The 19,210-nt window shown below is 33.7% G+C and overlaps 1 non-coding gene across 1 annotated transcript; it reads right to left on the reverse strand.

The window, feature by feature from the left end:
• Positions 1 to 17,274: 17,274 nt before the first annotated feature.
• LOC121213061 (small nucleolar RNA R71) lies at positions 17,275 to 17,381 on the reverse strand. Its single transcript, XR_005908430.1, has one exon. It is a non-coding gene; the product is annotated as a small nucleolar RNA R71 (small nucleolar RNA).
• Between the last annotated feature and the right edge of the window lie 1,829 nt (positions 17,382 to 19,210).

Here is a 19,210-nt window from a genome sequence, read left to right on the forward strand (position 1 = left end):
AGAAACTGCAGCTTCAAAACTCATTGTTCCAGCATGTAAATGCTGATTAGAATGTGTTGTAATATGTGGAGGAATTGGTCTGCTGCATGTTTGAAATAAAAGAAAACAATAGTTGTTAAATATTAGTTTTTGTTGCTGATTGAATGAGTTAAATTCATTGTTCAAGGGGCTGTAAATTGTTGCTAATTACGCTGTTCGGATGGGTCTAATAAAACAGTTTGAATGAGATGTTATTAAGCTGATTTGATGTTTTGCAATGTTGAAGATTTGTTGATGTCCAAAGTATAAATCAAAGCTAAACAAAACTGAACCTTTGTAATCCGAATTGGATGCTGGAAATTCAGTATATTTTTTCTTTTGTTTTAAATTCAGTATATATATTTTCTTTTGTAATCCAAAGTATAACTTAAAGCTATATAAAATTGAACGCTGGAAATTCAATGGTCTTTTTCTTTTATGCAGAGTTTGCTATATTTGTTGGGTAATCGCACTAATATTGGATTAAAGAGAACGGGAGAGCTTGATCCAAAGGCTTTTAATGACACTTGTAAGTTACGATTTCCTACTGACGAAGCGGAAATTCAGGCCACTACTCTATGCTCATCATGGCAGGAGAATCTGAAGAATCCAGATTGACATCCAATTTTCAGGAGAAACTAACAAATCTAAAGCTGGAATGGGGTGAAGAGATTTATAATGCAGTGGTAACAGCTTTGAAAGAACACTTTTGTAGTAACTTATTGTAGTATGCTTGTAGTTGAAGTTTCTTATAGTGGACATCATGTTGTTTATTCGGCAGAAGTTTCGAAGATTTTAGTTTTAGAAGAAAGTATGTACTGTAGTCATTAGATTGGGTTTTCAAAGATGATTATGTTAACATTTTGATCAAACATTATGAACAGTTCTCTTGTTAATGTTTTTGAACTCAAAAACAATTTAAAATGTGTCCATTGTTAGGTCATTTAAATTTTGTATGAACATTTAAGGTAAGAATGTAAATGAGATGATTAAAACAAAAGTTGAATTTGATATGGTCTTTGGCGTCAATTTTTGGGGAAAGCGTCGCTAAAGGTCATGTCTTATAGCGGCGCCGTAAAATTTAACGGTGTTTTTTGTGGCACTTATCAAAATGCCGCAAATTGCTTTAGCGGCGCTCCAAAAAAAAAAGCCGCTAAAAACCTGTTTTGTTGTTATGTTTTTACAAAAGTTTTTACTATCTTTTTAATTTCAAGCTTAAATTTGTACTAGCTACTCTTTATTTTAGGTCAAACTATTGTATTACATATGTAAAAATAAGCTTTTTCTTTATATATTACACTAGTCACCAAAGAATCTTTAATGTTATACAAAGTATCGAATGATACAATGGCATTTCACACCTCGAGTGGTGTGGAGAGTCGCTAGAGTGGGAGCATTTACATTGTGAATGGTTTACAAAGCTACAAGGATTGGTGGTTTGAGAGAATTTTTTTAGTTAGGTTCGTGCAAAGTATATATTATATGGCTGGTTTCCTACTTACCTTGGTATTAAAAGAGGTATCCATATAGGGATGTTGGGCAAGGGTCTTGGCCATTAAGTTCTCTACTCCATGAATGTTGTGGTAAGGTGCCTAATGTTAGCCTAGGGCACTGTTGGAGTTTGACTTGAAGGGACTAGACGAGGCATTTGCCAAATCTCGAATGTGATGGGTTGACAAATGTTGTTAAATACCCTTCCTAATATATCTTTTATGGATTGTGCGGGCTCGTTTGGTGCTACAAGATGTTTAGGCGAGGCGTGATTCTTTCTTGGTGAGGCAATGGGCTTTGTGTTGTTAAGTTTATGTATATAACACCTCTCGCCTAACCCGATTGTTGGGTTCGAGCTACAAGATGCTACATTCATTGTTGGAGCAACTATAGTCATTTTACAACAAAACATTCATATGCACATGCAATTCAATGATAAACACACTCATTTATGATCAAACAATTAAAACTAGGTCTTAATCGAGACTACGGAAGCTCTTTTGTTAACCCGGGATCAAAATAAGACTAAATTGTAAAGTTTTAAAAGTTTAGAGCCGACATCGTCGTCAATTCGCCAAAACAATATGGCATGTCATGACATCACTTACTATCGGTCGATGTTGCGATAAGGAAAGTTGCTCATTGAGACGAGGACTCTGTTTTTGGTAAAAATGAACCACTTGGTACCTATTTCAAAGCTCCTATCCAAACCCATCAAAAAAGCATTCAATTTGGTCACTTAAAACATGCCAAATACATAAGATTTCCTGCCAAAACATGCCATTTACCAATTCAAAACAAGGCCAATTCAAAATGAGTTCAACTATTACAAATCATCCATTCGACTAGACATCAATTATTTTCATTTCATTCATTTCAGATTTTCATACCAATACCAAAATTCAAGTCACCACAAAACAAGTTCAATACTTTTTCATATGCCATTTATATGGTTATTAGCTATTATATCACTAAGCATGGGATTGATATGTATTCATTTCCATATATGAACCATGATATCAAATCATCAAAACATTTTATACTTCAAGGTATACACCAGACACTTATATACATGACACAATTCCTAGACTCAAGATAATCAAAATAGCTACTAAAATAAAGATAGTGTGAGGTTCGAGTCGGTCTAGGTTAACGCGTTCCGCAAGATGATGATCAAGAAGGGAAGAGAGAACAAACGAGGTAAGCATATGCGATGTGTAGTAAGTTCATCGGCATTAAACAAAACTTACCTTATCATTTAGTCAAATACAATATGCTACCACAATTTAACAAAGTTAGCTAGTCATGGCAAAACGCAACATCAACAAGGTCAGTTTAACATATAATCAAATCATATGATATCTTAATTATGCATCAAGTAGAATCATGTCATTTTGGATAGCAACTCTAAAAAGCTCATTCAATTCAAGAGCAATAAGTTAATATACTTGATCTAAGTCATTTATACTCAACTTATTAAATATTCATTCATTTGAACTTCAATTACATTTCATCTCATTTCCAATTCTCATTTCATATAAACTATTTCACTCGATAACCCTAATAAACGGACTCGGATACACAAGTATTACACCACACCTATTGCTCATTTGAGCTAAGTATATTCGTGTCAAGTTACCAATCCAATCTACATCTTTAAAATGAAACATTCAATTACTTGTCCAAGTTGAATATATACATGTTAGGTTACTCATCCAGGCTAAATCTTTAAAACGGCATTGAGTTACCAGTCCAGGCTAAACCTGTGTCACATGTATCTTCAAGTCCGCAAAAAATGTTAGATCTCAGTAATTACTTGTAATCAATCCATATAAGGTTACTCGTTCGGGCTAAACCTATAAAATGACATCAGGTTACTTGTCCGAACTATACCTTTGTCACATGTATCTTGAGTCCGCAAAAAATGTTGGATATTGGAATCATTGAAAATCAACCTAAAATCATGTGTAAGATACATTTACGAGGTTTCATTGGGGGAAATTGTATCATGTAAGTTCATATTTTACCCTTTTTCAATTTAGTCCAAATCTCACCATTTAGTATTAAGTTATAATTAATTCAAGGTTAAAAAAACATACATCGGTCCAAGATATAAAATTCACAAGGATTTAAACATAATTATACCACATGAACTTACCTGGCAAAAATAGTAACTGATAAGGTGTTAGGGACTAATTCGTAATTTTTCCTTTTCTGCGAATTTCCTCCGATTGGGTTAAATCCTGATCTAAATAATAATTTAATTCAATTATCAATTCCAAACATAATTTAACAACATACTATTACTATATATCAATTCAACTTCATTTATCAGATATTCCTTGTAATGACCCCAAAACTTAAATTTTTATTTTTGCAAATTTGTGACACAATTGTGTATCTGCTTTAGTAGTTAAGTGTTTTTAGTGTGTGTGAGAGGTCCCAAGTTCAAGCTATGACTTGGGTAAATTTTGGTATTTTTGTGAATAAAGCCCAATCTTTGGTTGATAGGCCTTTAAATAAAAGATGGTAAGTAATTGATAAAATGGGCTTGCTAGTTTGGTGGTTAGGTGGAGTGTTGGTGTGTTGAAGGTCTTGTGTTCAAATCCTTGCGTGAGCATGGATGATGTTTTTGCTCCAAATTTCAGCTAGAGTTGTGTAAAATTGGGTTTCTGAGTAGTTGGAGGTAAGTGGGAGTAGTCGTGAGATAATTAAAGGGATTTTGGGAGTCTATCAAAATCTTTTTGCTAATTTCGATTCATCAAAAATTTATATTTTCTCTTCCCCAAATTTTTTTCCATCATTCTGATGTTTATTCATCCTTAATTTTTAGTTCCTTAGGAAAGTTAGGCATGCATGAAAGTTTAAGTCTCTAAAATTGACTTAGTAGTTTCTTGAGGCGAAATCCTAGGAAGCATGAGAAGTTGAAAATGATTTAGGCAGCTTTTGTTTGGAATGTTTGAGCCTTTCAAGCCAACCATGATGAATTTTTATCCCTTGAAACCCAATTTTTAGACTATATGGCCTAATTTTATTTGGACCCTTGCAATATTTAGCCATCACTTCTCTCTTAATTATCTTTAGATTATCCCAAATACCAAACTCAGTACTATTCAGAACATTCTTTGAAAATAAGTTTAGGGGAGTTGAAAAGAAGTATCGAATGCTTAAAAAAATTGCAGTACAGACAATAAAATACTCATGCAAAAAAAAAAAGCATGTGCGCTTAAAAGAGAATAGATGTACAAAAGAGCATGTGGAAACAAAGTAAGTTGGTGTATTGAAGGTAAATATTCCAAAGGTCCGATTGACGCTGAGTCTAGGGTTTTTCTTAGCCTAAATTTATCTATATTTTGCCTACCTCTAGCCTAGCCACGTTACAACCTATTTAAAGACCTATTGATTCAAGTTTCTATGCTACCTACATTAGTAGAGAGAAATTGCTATGTTCAACATATGAAGACATAAGTTAAACTTCATGATTGCAGCTTAATCTTGAATAAAGGAATAAAATCAAATTGGTAGGGATTTAACATGTCTTTATTAGGAAGCATTTAGTCTATTTTGGCTATCATAAGAATGATTGAGATTAACTTCAATGATATGTATACATAAGTAGCATAAATATCGAATGAGATTAACTTGAATGATATGTAACTTGAATGATATGTATACATAAGTAGCATAAATATTGAATTTCTTGTTTTTGAGCATAAGTATACCAAATTCATAATTTTGGGAAGAATGTTGTTCTGAAGGAATTTTTAAAAGGTGTTTCTGAGTAACTATTTTCAATTTATGCATTACTCGGGACAAGCAATGAATTAAGATTGGGGGTGTGGAAACACGAAAATATACACACTTTTTCATGCCCTTTTTAACTTAAGTTATGCAGTTTCGGTAAAATTATTGTCGAAAAATATATAATTATTATAAAATAATTATTTTGGACTTAAATTATTAACATAATGAATTTTAAATAATTTTATAATAAATTTTGATTAATTTTGATCATTTTCGACAGATTTGCACAAAGGGTTAAAATTGGCTCGGCAGACACTGCTAGAAGTGCAAAATCGAGAAGCGATTTTTAAAGCATCAAGACGAATGAATTTTTTTAGCTAAAGAGGTACAAATTATGTGTATTAATTCATAATATAATTAATTTTAATTTTAATCCAATTTAATTTGGGTTAAATAAATTATTATTAATTAAATTATGAAAAGTGGTCTAGTTGAGCTGAACCGAGAGAACCGAACCGATCAAGCTTTGGGCAGCCCAAAATCGTTGAGCATGCTGACCCAATAAGATTTCTTGGCTGATTAATTGGCTTGGAAAAAGGCCCTTGAAGAATTCATCAAACTGCAAACGGACCCCTCCACTATTTGTGCCTTTTTTTATTTGCCCCCGCCTTAATATAGCAAGTTTGAAGACTTCAAACTTGCCACATGTGTGGCCTGCCACTGGAGGGATCTTTGGTTGATGATTTTGGATATTTTTAGCAGCCCTCTCACCCTATAAAAGCCCCCATTGGCTGCTCATTTCAACACACCTCAACTTTTCTCATCTCTTTTCTTCTCTCTCAATTTTCTCTCTTCATTTCCATCCATTTTTCTATATTCTCTTGCCAATTTCAACTCTTGCAAAAGATTCATTCATCCACCATTAGGAGTAGCATTAAGGGGTTCATAGCAGCCTCGGTTAAACAAGAACAAGAGGAGAAGGAAGAGTGGAGCAAACCAGTCAAGCCACGGAGAAACACTGGATTTGATTCTTGTTCCCTATCCTTTTAATTTTTGTTGTTGTTATGATGAACATGTCTATGAATATTTGTGATGTTGAAATGTTTAATTTAATTTATATGGCTTGAATTTAATTCGTGTTAGGTTGATTGCATTTCATCTTCTTAATTTATTAAAATTGTGTTTGTGTTGTTATAGGCCACGGTAAGATGTTTGATTAAGTAAAACCATGGCTTTGATTAGGTAAAACCATGAATAAGTTATTCTTGCATTACAATTTAAGTTAACTAATTAATTAATTATTTAAATAGATTGAAATTGTAATTAATTGACATGATACTTAATCAGTGCATGTTTAATCATCTAAGGTAGCTGAAGGTTAAATTAGCAACGGTATCGAGCGATACAATTACCTTGCATAACTTGCAAGATTATTGTGATTAAACTATTTCAAGGTAGAGATACATTGTTACCTCACGTAATCTTTTATGTGCTTATGTGATTGAATTAATTGTTTGAATTGGCATAGAGATATGTACAAGAGATTATTTTAATTTCATAAGTATGTATGTGCATTTACACATTTGCCTATTAAAGTTTGTTTAATCAGTTGAATTGACATAGAGATATAGTTAAGAGATAAATGAATTTTTATAGGTGAGTATATTCATAAGTTAGCAAATTACCGAGTTGCCATGAATTTATTCGTGACAACATAAACATGAGTTTAGTAATTCTAAGTTAAGAAATGTAATTAATCTAACACAACTATGTTATCTTGATTAAAATCACCTTTTGAAATCATGCATTAGAACTTTATCTTATTTTATTTACTTTGTTTTATAGTTTTTAATCACTTTTCAAAACAAAATATTTTCTCCACCAAAGTGTTTTAAATTACATTCATAAATAATTCTTTTCACAGTCCCTGTGGATTCGATAACTTGACATTTATTTGTCACTTTATTAGTTGTTGCGATTGTGTACAGTTGCAAATTTTCATCGTTCCACATGACATAGGAATGGAAGTGTTCAGAGATACTTCAACCACGAGTCGATGAGACACTGGGTGTCAATTTATTACTTCGGATAAATTTGATGAGGTACTGGGTGCCAATTTACTTTGGCATGGCTGATGAGACACTGGGTGTCAACTTATTGCTTCGAATAATCTGATGAGGCATTGGGTGCCATACTGGTGTGTTTTGGTTGAATCCATGTATCCGCCAAAGTCCGAGTCATGTTAATAAGGGTAAATAAATAAATTGGCAATAAGACTGATATTGAATTACAATGAATGTGAATTTGAAATTGGATATTGATTTGGATTGTACAATAGTGATACATGGATGAGAGTTCATGAAAAGAGTATTATTATTTCCAATTGATATGTGAATCAAAGTGAGAAAACTATTGATAAGAAATGAAAGCAATAATAAATGAATTGATTTATTGATTAGTTAATGTTTATGTGTGGTTAAAGTGTATATTTTATACAATGTTATTTATTTAAAGTATTCAGATTATAGAAATACCACTAAGTTTATACTCAATGTACAGTTTGTTTTTTGTGCACAGGTTAGGTTAAAGTTCGAATGTTGAATCGGCATCCAAGGCTGATCCTGAACTCAAGTGGTGAAGTATATTTCTTTTTGATAAATGGCATATACCTAGGATGTTGTATTTGTCATTTTGGGAAATGTTTGTGAATAATGTTATAATATGAAATGAGTTTAATATATATGTGAATATATGTTTCATGTTAAAAGCGATTAAGTGATGTGTTTTGGTTGAAATTGGCATAAATTTAGGAATGGTTTAAATGATGTTTAATTGAAATGTTTGAACATTGTATGTGAAATATTGGATAGTACTTAGAATGATTAATTTGACATGTATTATATGCATTTGAATGTGTTTTGGATTGATTGAATATTGGTTATTGAGTTGTTTGTGGTTTAAGTTTGTAGGGTTGGTTAAACTTGATGTATAAGGCTCATTTTGAGTCCACACGTCCTCGCACACGGGCGTGTGACCAGACTGTGTGAGATACATAACTTATACATGGGCGTATGGATAGGCCGTGTGTCCCTCTGCATCATTTAAATTTAAAACAGACTGCTAAGATATTACCAAACGGGCAGAGGCACGAACGTGTGTCTCAGTCGAGTGAAGCACATGGCCTAGCACATGGACCTGTGGTTTGGCCGTGTGAGGTAAGTCAGAGAGTTACACGAGGTAGACACAACTTGAAGCACGGGCGTGTTTAGGGTCACACAGGAGTGTCCCTGAACCACATAGGCGTGTGAGCCCTGCACTTAAGAAAAATTTTGAAATTTCACGAAATTTTTTTTAAACTTTCGATTAAGTCCCGATTTTCTTCTAACACATGATTTGAGCCTCGAGGGCTCAATAAAGGGACACTATAACTAAATTATGATGTGTATATTGTAATATGATATGATTGTTCGTATTTGTTCTGAAATGTCTAGTAATGCTCCGTAACTTTGTTCTGGTGACGGAAAAGGGTTAAGAGGTGTTACATTTAGTGGTATCAGAGCTATTTAGGTTTAGCCTATTCTCAGACTAAATCGAGCTCAGAATTGAGTCTAGAGGTACATGTCATAATTGAGTCAAATTGAGTTGGGATTGGATGTTGATATATTTGTTTGTTGTTGTTTTATAGTTAAAAATGTCAGATCAATATATTGAAGATACTGATCAAGAAATGTACACTGGAGATGATGAATCATATAAAAAGGAGATGAATATATTGAAGATACTGATCAAGAAATGTACACTGGAGATGATGAATCATATGAAAGGGATGAAACCGAGTCAGTAACACCTAGTGTAAATCTAGTAAGAAATTAACCACCTAAAGTCGAAAGAGGTAATACTAGAGAGAGAGAGATGATTCTCAACTACTTAGGGTTATAGCTGATGCCTTTCAAAGAGTAGCAGGAACTGTATCTGCCACGACATCTGCACCTACTACCCGACGAGCCTCGATTAAAGAACTGCGTAAGTATGGTGCCACAGAATTTTTGGGCTTAAGGGGAGTCAATCCATCTACTGCTAAAAATTGGATGGAGTCTACAAAAAGAATTCTACAACAGCTTGAATGCACTCCTCGGGAAAGTTTATTGTGTGTAGTATCTTTATTACAAGGTGAGGCTTATGTATGGTGGGAATTGGTAATTCGACATATACCAACAGAATAGGTGAACTTGGATTTATTTCAAAGAGAATTTCAGAAGAAATTTGTGGGTGAACTGTACATTGAAGATAGAAAATAGGACTTCTTGATGTTAAAACAATGTGAAATGTCAGTAGTTGATTATGAATGAGAATTCTGACGACTTAGTAGATATGCAGCTGAATTTGTACCAACAGAAGCTGATAGTTGTAAGAGATTTCTACGGTGATTACGTGATGAACTACGTGTGCAAGTGGTATCTCTCAAAATTACAGAATTTACAGATTTAATTGAGAGAGCAAAGATGATTGAGCAAGTACTATGTCTTGACAAAAAGCTTGAAAATACTCGTCTGATTGGGAAACAAATTGGAACTACTAGTTCAACTCCTCAACCTAAAAGATCGAAAGAATTTTGTGGTAACTGGAGACCGAGTTTTAGATCAGATAGAAGTGAAAGAAATCATGGAAGGCAGATGACAATTTCTACTAGAAGTGTACGGGGTCCATCACGAGATATTTATACTGATCATAAAAGTCTCAAGTATCTTTTATCTCAAAAGGAGTTAAATTTGAGACAACGTCGGTGGATAGAGCTTTGAAAAGATTATGATTGTGTTATTGATTATCATCCTGCTAAAGCTAATATTGTAGCTGATGCATTGAGTAGAAAAGCAGCAATTGAATTACGAGTAATTTTGCACAACTTAGTATTAATGATGATGGAAGTCTGTTGGCCGAATTGAGAGTTAAACCGATGATGTTTGATCATATTAGGTCAGTACAGTTAGAAGATGACAAGTTAATGAAGAAGACAAAAATGGTTCAGAATGGAATGTCAGAGAAATTCAACATTGATGAACATAATTGCCTGAAATTTCGTAATCAAATTTGTCTTCCAGCTGTTTTTGAACTAAAAGAGTTGATACTTCGTGAAGCACATGATGATTTTTTCGTGATGCATTCGGGTGGAACGAAAATGTACCGTAATCTACGGGAATCTTATAGGTGGCTAGGTATGAAAAGAGATATAATTGAATATATAGCTAAATGCTTGACTTGTCAATGAGTTAAAGCAGAGCATCAAGTTCATACTAGATTACTTCAGCCTATTAATATTCCAAAATGGAAATGGGACAGTATTACGATGGATTTTGTAACGGGGTTACCATTATCAGCGAGTAAGAAAAATGCTATTTGGGTGATTGTTGATTCTCTTACAAAATTGGCTCATTTTATAGTAGTTCAAACTAATTGGTCACTTTAGAAACTTGTTGAGGTTTACTGTAACACCCCCTACCCGTATTCATTGCTGGAATAGGGTACGAGGCATTACCGGAGTTTACTGAAAATTTTCAGATAATTTTGAGTCATTTATTATTCATATTTTGAAATAATCATAACGTCTCTCTATTGGGCTCTCGAAGCCCAAAACATACATTAGAAACCAACTGGAATAAAATCGAGATCATAAAAATTTTCGCAAAATCTTAAATTATATTTTCATCTAAGTACTTACCATTTCAACGCTCCTTATAATTAAACATGTTACCATTCAATCAATAGCTCGGCACTTGTCTAAGCGTCAAACAACAACATTATTAGTATACTTGCACATATTTCATATAAATTCAACATTGATATACCTATTTTCTCAACATATCACACTTGAATTTAATAATAGTCTCAACTTACATAATTTCCTTGTATCAACATATCAAAGATAATTATATATGTACATGTCACAAAATATATTATTCTCTTACTGTTTCTTCATAAGCATATATCATTCATTTTGTTATGTCAATATTTCATGCACCATCATTTCCTTATATCTTGTATATATTTATTTCAGTAATAGTTCGTATTAAACTTAACATAAATTAAATTCCATGTACCCATACTTATTTCATTTATCTATCTTCTTAATTATTTCATACAACTATTTTGTACATATATTTCCATATGACCAATTCCTGTAAACATTTCATACAACCATTTCATATAACCATTCCATCTTATACATATTACCTGAATATCGATTGTTCAATAAATATCTTGGCGTTTCTCTTCCTCGGTCTTATTTATCTTTGACATGATGTCATAGTATCTTTCAACTATGGTTTTACTCGTTTTCTGTCATGTTGCCATGGTATCTTTCAACCATGGTCTTATTCATTTTCCCATCATGTTGCCAAGGTATCTTTCAACCATGGTCTTACTCATTTCATGTCAGGTTGCCATGGTATCTTTCAACCATGGTCTTTTCCATTTCATATCACGTTGCCATGGTATCTTTCAACCATGGTCTTACACATTTCATATCACGTTGCCATGGTATCTTTCAACCATGGTCTTACACATTTCATATCAGGTTGCCATGGTTTCTTTCAACCATGGTCTTACACATTTCATATCAGGTTGCCATGGTATCTTTCAAACGTTGCCATGGTATCTTTCAACCATGGTCTTACACATTTCATATCAGGTTGCCATGGTATCTTTCAACCATGGTCTTACACATTCTATATCAGAGAGCACACTCCCGCGAACCTCATCCTTACAGTGGGATTACCAGTCCAGGCTAAATCCCCTGTAATATAAACTCATAGAGTATTGTCAGGATTACCAGCCCATGCTAAATCCCCTGCAACGACAATTACTCTAATGAGCTTGGATCTGAATTACCAGTCCAGGCTAAATTCAGACCCTAATTCCAATTACCCGTCCGGGCTAAATCCATTTTCCACATATTCTTCGGGAGGGCTATATCAGGATAGGATCATCCGTCTAGGCTAGATCCTTTTTACCGTCAATTCCTTTTCAGAGATCCATAGAATTTTCCTTCCATTCAACCGTGATTTTTTTTCCTTTTTTTTCAAATATATCAATGTTTCATAAATTTCCATATAATGAACATTCAAATCATATTCATATAAAAAAAACATGCATTTCAAGCATTTAAGAATATAATTCAAGTTACACGAACTTACTTGGCGAAATTGCAGAAATATCAAGATTAAGGGGCATTTTGGTAATTTACCATTTTCCCAATTTTCACCCGATCTTAAATTGAAAATTTTATTCAATTTATTAATTTAGCTAATAAAAAAATTCAATCCCTTCAATTTGGTCATTTTTGACATTTTTACAAAATTACCCCCTGAAGTTTTACTTTTATTCAATTCAGTCCTTAAACCTAAAACATGCAAATTAGCCATGCTAGCTGGATATTCATATATATTTTCCTCCTCCTACTCTCCATTCCACATCCTTAATGTGTATAACACACTTGTAAGTAACATTATCTATAATCTTTATTATTTACTTTTATGAATATTCAAACTGTCCATCTGTGTCATAGTCACTAAATTATTTATATCTGGAGCTATATAACTCAAAATTAAGATCCGATAATTTTTCCTGAAACTAGATTCATATATCTTCTAACCATAAAATTTTTAGAATTTTTGGTTTAGCCAATAAGTACAGTTTATTCTTTAAAGTTACCCCTGTTCTGCTGTCTAACAGTTCCAACTCTTCTTCACTAAAAATTAATTATATCCTCGTACAAGATTCAAATGATGTTTTCATTTGTTTCTATGGAATATAGGATCATTAAGGATTCTAAACATATAAATTTAAGCCCGTAATTATTTTTCTCCAATTTTTTTATGATTTTCCAAAGTCAAAACAGGGGAACCCGAAATCATTCTGACCTTGTCTCATAAAATTTATTATATCTCATGATTCACAATTTCATTGCTTACATAGTTTCTTTTATAAGAAGATAGACTCAATAAGCTTTAATTTCATATTTTATTCATCCTCTAATTCGATTTATATAATTTTTGGTGATTTTTCAAAGTTACACTACTGCTGTTGTCCAAAACAGTTTTAATGAAAAATGTTGATTTCCATTTTGCCCCAAATTTCACAGTTTATACAATTCAGTCCTTGCTCAATTAACCCCTCAATTGAGCTAATTTTTCTCAATTAATACTTTAGTCTATCATTTTAAACTTCTTCATAACCCCTAAAAATCAGAACTTTAGCATTAGACATTAATTCCAAACTCTTTCTTAATTAGGTCCTAAAATGAATTTTCCATCAATTTTACTTGATAAAATCATCTTATACCAAAGTAAAGCTTCAATTCTATGATTATTCATCATATTATTTCAGCACTCATCCATAAAAACTTTAAAAATTAGCCATGGAATCAAAAGCTAATGAAATAGTAAGTTGGACCCAATTGTAAAATTCCAAAAACATAGAAATTTCAAGGAGAAAGCAAGAATTAAACTTACATGAAGCTAGAGCATGAAAACCAGCTTGAACCCCCTTCCATGGCTGTTTTTCAGCTGATGAATATGAAGAGAAATGAAGAGAATTCTAGATATTCCAATTTAGTCCCATTTTTATTTAGCAAATTTTGGCAATTTTCCAATTTTGCCCTGATTTCACCCATTTCCTGATTTTTCTCAGCTATTGCCGCCCAAAATATCTCCTTTGGGCTTATTTTCACTTTAGGTCCTTCCTCATTTGACAATTGAGCTATTTAATCCTTTTAGCAACTTTTACACATTTTCCAATTTAATCCCTTTTATTTAATTGACCACCCAAACGTCAAAATTTTCTAACAAAATTTTAATACTACCTTATTGACATTTCGTAAATATTTATAAAAATATTTATGGCTCAGTTTATATCATCAAGATCTCAATACCTCTTTTTCTCAATTTCTTGACCAAATAAATCTTTATAAAACACAATTTACTATTCCAAAAATCTTTTAAAAACTACATTTGGCTCGTAAATATTAAATAATATAATCTACGAGTTCATTTGTCGGATTTGATGGTCTCAAACCACTATTTTCGACATCGTTAAAATTCAGGCTATTACATTTACATTTGGAAAATTGTGAGATTGCATGGTATTACTATGTCAATAGTCTTTGATCGGGATCCGCGATTTACATCAAGATTTTGGAGGCAGTTGCATGAATTTCTGGGTACACGACTTAATTTTAGCACAGCTTTCCATCCATAGACTAACGGACAATCTGAGTGAGTCATTCAGATTTTAGAAGATATGCTTCGGGCTTGTGTCATTGATTTTGAATCAGGTTGGGAACGTTATTTACCGTTGGCTAAATTTGTATATAATAATAGTTCCAATCAAGTATTCAAATGGCTCCGTACGAAGCATTATATAGTCATGGATGTCGGTCAACTGTGTGTTGGATGGAATTGAATGAAAGAAATATGATTGGACTGGAGTTAATTCAAGAAACAGAGGATGCTATTAAGAAGATTCGAGATAGATGGAAACACAAAAATTTATATGCTTTTTCATAACCATTTTTACTTAAATTCGTGCAAATCTGGTTAAATTCTTGTCGAAAAATAATTAAATTGCGTTAAAAATATGAACATGATGAATTTCAGTTAATTTTATACTTAATTTTGATTAATTTTGACTATTTTCGACATAGTCGCGCAAAGGGCTAAAATTGACTTGGTTGACATTGTTGAAAGTACAAAATCGAGGAGCAATTTGAAGTATCGAGGCACATTAATTTCCAGCCTAAGATGGTCCAGAAATGTGTATTAATTCATAATTTAATTAATTTTAATTTATTCCCCATTTAATTGGGTTAAATAAATTATTTTTAATTAATCATGGAGACAGGGTCTAGTTGAACCGCACTAGTCGAACCAAATTGAGTGAACCGAACCAGCCACTAATTGGGCAGCCCAGAACCGTCTATATGCTAACCCAAATCAGAATTTTAGCTGATTAAATATGCTTCCAAAAAGGCCCTTGAAAGACTTCCAAATTGCATTCAAACCCCACCTTTAATTGTGGCTTTGTAGATCTGCCCCAGGCTATTTTTAGCAAAATTGAAAGTCTCAAATTTTGCCAAGTAGATGGCCGGCCATAGGGTGGCTCTTTCGCTGCTGGAATTTGATATTTTTAGCAGCCACAATCAGCTATAAAAGCCACCCCTTGGTGATCATTCAAACCATCCCTCAATCCCACAACATTCTCTCATTCTCTCTTTTCCTCTCTCATTTTTCTCTCCATTTTTTTCCATCCCATTTCCCTTTTTTGTTCAAGTGCCGATTTCTTCTCTTGGGAAAGAGGCTCTCATCAGCCATTTTGGAGCAGCAATTAGGTGTTCATAAGCTACCTTGATAGTCAAGGGCAACGAAGAACGAAGAACGGAGCAACTAGTCAAGCCACGGAGAAACACCGGATTTGCTTCTTGTTCCCTATCTCTTTAATTTTTGTTGTTGTTTTGACGAACATGTTTATGAATATTTATGATATTGAAATGGTTATTTTAATCAAGTTAACTTAAATTAAGTTTGTGTTGGGTTGATTATATTCTGCCTGCTTGAATTGTTAAAATGATGTTTATGCTGTTATAGGCCTCGGTAAATTGCTTGGTTAAGTAAAATCATCCCTAAGTTATTTTTGCAATATAATTGTTAAATAACTAATGAATTAATTATTAAATCGTATTGAAATTATAATTAATAGACACAATGCTTAATCAGTGCATGTTTATTCTTCTAAGGTCGTTGAAGTTTAAATTAGCATTGTATTCAGCGATACATCTACCTTGAATAACTTGCAAGATTTTTGTGATTAAACTGTTTCAAGGTAGAAATACCCTGTTACCTCACTTAATCTTTTATATGCTTGTGAAGATTAATTAACCGCTTGGATTGACATTGAAAAATGATCAAGAGATTGATTAATTTAATAAGTATGTGTGAGCAGTAGTTAGCAAATTACCGAGTTGCCGTGAATTTATTCGTAGCAATATAAACATAAGTTTAATAATTCTAAGTTAAAGAAATGTAATTAATCCAACTCAAGTATGTTATCTTGATTAAATCTTATTTTAAATCATGCATTAGAACTCCTTTGTTTTATTTTAATTATTTACTTAGTTTTTAAATAGTTTTTTTTATCATATTTTAAAACCAAATTATTTTTACCTTGCCAAAGTGTTTTACAATTAATTTCACAAATAATTCTTTTTACAGCCCCTGTGGGTACGATAACTCAACATTTACTTGTCACTTTATTACTTGTTGCGATTGTGTACACTTGCACATTTTCTGTCGTTCCAAGTTTTTGGTGCCGTTGCTGGGGATTGTTTTAAAAAAGCCATTATTTGTGAATTTATTAGTTTTACATTTTGGTTTATTTTCTTGTTTAAATTTTTACTTAATTTTTCTGTGATTATTACAATTGTTTATGAGTATTGACCAGATTATTGACTTACTCCCTGTAGACCCTGAGATAGAACGAACCTTTCGACAGCGAAGAAGACAAGCGAACCAGAGAAGGACTGAAGGAATGAATTTCGAGAATATGAATCAAGGAAATGGAGCAAACCCTGCTCAAAATGCTATCCTTATTGCTGATGATAGGGATAGAGCCTTAAGACAATATGTTGTGCCAGTGTTTAATGATCTTAATCCGGGCATTAGGAGACCTAAAATTGAGGCACGACAATTCAAGCTGAAGCCAGTCATGTTCCAGATGCTTCAGACAGTGGGCCAATTCAGTGGAATGCCTACCGAAGATCCTCATCTTCATTTAAGACTATTTATGGAGGTGAGCGACTCTTTCAAATTAGCTAGAGTACTCGAAGATGCATTACGATTGAAGCTATTCCTGTACTCACTAAGGGACAGAGCTCGATCCTGGTTGAACTTATTGCCACCAAACTCAATTTCCACATGGCAAGAGTTAGCTGAAAGATTCCTCATGAAGTATTTCCCACCAAGCAAGAACGCTAAGTTGAGGAATGAGATCACTGGCTTCCAACAAATGCATGATGTGTCCTTGTATGAGGCATGGGAATGATACAAAGAATTATTACGGAAATGCCCTCATCATGGAATCCCACATTGCATCCAACTTGAGACATTTTATAATGGTCTCAATGCTCACACAAGGATGGTAGTGGACACCTCTGCTAATGGTGCTCTTCTTTCTAAGTTTACAATGAGGCTTATGAAATCATCGAGAGGATCGCCAGTAACAATTATCAATGGCCAACCAATCGAGCTGCGTTAGGAAGATGAGTCACTGGAATACATGAAGTGGATGCTCTCACTTCACTCGCATCTCAGGTATCTTCAATATCCTCAATGCTTAAGAATGTTACCACTAATGGGTCTAATAGTTTTGCAGCCCAACCACCTCACCAATTTGAGAGTATAGCCTGTCCTTATTGTGGGGAAGGACATTTGTTCGAAGAATGTCCATCGAACCCCGAATCCGTATATTACATGGGTAACCAGAACCAAAATCGAGGAGGACAAGGAATACAATCCAACTTCTATAACCCATCGTGGTGAAACCACCCGAATTTTTCCTAGAGTAACCAATGGGCTGGAACCAGTAACAACTACGCCCAACCTAGACTGACCTAGTCGCCTAATTTTTCCCATCAAGTTTAAAGACCAGTTCAAGCTGAATCATCCAATAGCTTAGAAAATATACTGAAAGCTTACATGGAGAAGAATGATGCCTTAATTCAAAGCTAAGAAGCTACATTGAAGAACTTGGAGAACCAGATGGGCCAGCTTGCAACTGAACTCAGAAACTGACCACAAGGTGCTTTACCTAATGATACAAAAAATCCAAGAAATTCAGGGAAGGAACATTGCAAAGCGTTAACATTGAGGAGCGAAAAGACAGTGAGCCCAACACCATCGAAGCTAAAAAGGAGCCAGCTGACACTCAAGACTCAGAGGAACTTCAACCGAGTGTTGAAATTCCAGTTTCACCAGAACTAGAACCTGTAAAATCTGATAAGGTAACCTCAGAACCACCTAATTCTGATAAACGAATAACTGCGTTAGATGTAGGATTGCCACCAAAGACAAATCAACCAGAACCAGTTCCAGTAATGAAACCTTCACCACCCTACCCTCAAAGACTTCAGAAGTAGAAATAGGAAATTTAATTCAAGAAGTTCTTTAATGTACTCAAGAAACTTCATATCAATATCCCGTTGGTAGAATCACTTGAACAAATGTCGAACTACGTCAAGTTTATGAAAGATATCTTGTCCAAGAAGCGAAGACTTGGAGAATTTGAGATGGTAGCTCTAACGAAGGAATGCAGCGTATATCGTCAAGACAAACTACCCCCAAAGCTGAAGGATCCTGGATGTTTTACTATACCCTGGAGCATTGGAACAACATATTATGGTAAGGCACTATATGACTTGGGTGCAAGTATAAACTTGATGCCTATGTCAATATTTAGAAAGTTGAGGATAGGTGAAGTTAGACCTACTACAGTTACGCTTCAACTAGCAGATCGATCCTTAGCACATCCAGAAAGAAATATTGAGGATGTATTAGTATGTGTAGATAAATTCATCTTTCTTGCTGAGTTTGTGATTCTAGATTTTGAAGCAGACAAAGAAGTACGAATTATCTTAAGAAGACCGTTCTTAGCAACAGGAAGGACCCTTACTGATGTGCAAAAGGGTGAGCTTACGATGCGTGTTCAGAATGATCAGGTTAGATTTAATGTTTTTAAGTCTATGCAATTTCCTGACGCGGTTGATGATTGTTCTGCAGTATCCGACTTAGAGGATTTAATAGTGGAAAAGGAACTCAACTCTGTTGAGGATCCATTGGAAAGAATTTTGACATCGGACCCTCCAAATGATGAAGAGGAGGATGAGTACTTAGCTTTGCTAGAGGCTAACCAA

The sequence above is a fragment of the Gossypium hirsutum genome, chromosome A13, assembly GCF_007990345.1.
Source record: "Gossypium hirsutum isolate 1008001.06 chromosome A13, Gossypium_hirsutum_v2.1, whole genome shotgun sequence".
Lineage (NCBI taxonomy): Eukaryota > Viridiplantae > Streptophyta > Magnoliopsida > Malvales > Malvaceae > Gossypium > Gossypium hirsutum.